This window comes from Phacochoerus africanus, chromosome 2 (genome assembly GCF_016906955.1).
Source record: "Phacochoerus africanus isolate WHEZ1 chromosome 2, ROS_Pafr_v1, whole genome shotgun sequence".
NCBI lineage: Eukaryota > Metazoa > Chordata > Mammalia > Artiodactyla > Suidae > Phacochoerus > Phacochoerus africanus.
In genome coordinates, this window is record NC_062545.1 from 250004798 (window position 1) to 250006431 (window position 1634).

At 53.0% G+C, this 1634-nt stretch overlaps 1 pseudogene; it reads right to left on the bottom strand.

Moving 5' to 3' along the window:
- Window positions 1-300: 300 nt before the first annotated feature.
- On the bottom strand, window positions 301-1312 carry LOC125120849 (uncharacterized; annotated as a pseudogene).
- Between the last annotated feature and the right edge of the window lie 322 nt (window positions 1313-1634).

A 1634-nucleotide genomic window follows, 5' to 3' on the forward strand; every position in this document is an offset into this window, starting at 1 on the left:
CAAGGTTTTCCCTAAAACCTTTTCTTGACGGACCCAGCTTTTATTTATCAAAATGCTTTCCTATCATTTGAAAGAAAACTTATCCCCCATAAAAACAAGCAAACAAAAAGTCCACTCCCCTACCATGTTTAATTACTTTCAATTATTTTAGAGGGACAGTTAAGGCACTTGTGACTCCAAAAAAATCGAAAAATTTGTGTCTGGCATCATTAATGGAAATCTTAGCTTTCCCCCCACTCAAAAGGCAGGGCTATGCGGGAGTTTTGCAGTAGTTTGCTTCACGGCTTTGGGAAGTCTCTCTGTTCTAAATCATACGATGGTCTTCTGCAGACGATCCTGTGTTTGGAATGGAAACTTAGCCATTATACCTTCTGCCCCAAACACCCACTTGAGAAGCCCGAAAGCCATCTATCTCCCCATCGGTCTCCGGATCTCCTCGCTGCCTTTGTCCCTTCTAGACGTGGAGGCTTGGAGAGGAGGTTTAGTTTCCAAGGATTGGAGCGTTTGAAGGGCGGGGCCATCTCCAAGTCCATCTCCCCTTTTTGTCCTCTTCTCCTGGGACGGGAGGGAGGAGCCAGGTCCCCCCGCGGCCGGTTCGGGAGCTCTCCATCTCGGTCGCTCGAGGTGAGTCTGAAAGGGCGGCAGCCCGTTTAATTGCTGCGCAGGTTAATTTCTCGAGTTCACCGCAGTCGGTCAGCCAGCCGCTCGCCCGGTCTTTGCCAAGTGGGTTTATGAGGTCTGAGGCGTGTTGGGGCGCGCTCACGTTCTCGCGAAAGGCTCCTCCCCAGGGCTCATTCCCCGACTGCGGGAAGCCCTTTGGTGCCCCAGGAGCCTTGAGTTTCCTCTGACCTCGTCTCTTCCTCCTCCCTCTGCACCGCCGGGTTCCCTGTGTCCCTGCCCCCCTCCCCCGCCCCCGGGGAAGGGCGGCCCCCATCTTAGGACTTCCGACCCGAGCCAACCCTGAAGGCACCTTCACGTCGATGAAGATTTTTATCAAAACCTCCCAAACCCAGCAGTAATAGGAGCTTTCAACCTGAAATACGATTGTTATTTTCCCGGTGCAGAGCTTGACAGAAAAAGTCAGCTATTTATTAAAGACAAAGAGGTAAATTATCAGCTGGGGCACTGAAGGGACGGCGGAGACCGAGCGCGCTTCTTCTGGTTGCCACGAGGAATTTATGGGGGAGCCGCGACCGGTGCTCAGACACCCCTGGGGTCCCGGGGGAGGAGCTCGGGGCAGAAGGGCTTCCCCAGGTCCCTCCAGGCACCTGGAAGCCGGAGTCCTCCCAAGTCTGTACAAAGCCAGGGTCATTTCAGTCCTGAACAACCTCACCGTCTTCCTCTCTCCTTTCTTCTGCTCTTCGTTCTTTGACTCCCGTTTCCCTTTTGCCTATGAGCTTTCTCCTCCTTGGTCTCCTCTCCTTACTTTTTCTCTTCCCACTCCTCGCCTCTCCTCTCCCTCCCCCTCCTTTCTTCTCCACCGCACGCGTAGAGTGTCATTTATTTATTTATTTATCACCCCCGCCATCAACACCCTTTTAGGGCTCCCAAGCTTTTCAATGTGAGTGGGAGGAGAAAAGGGCAGGAAGTGTTGACTGGAAGAGGGTGAAATCGTGCCTCTGGGTGAGAGATTC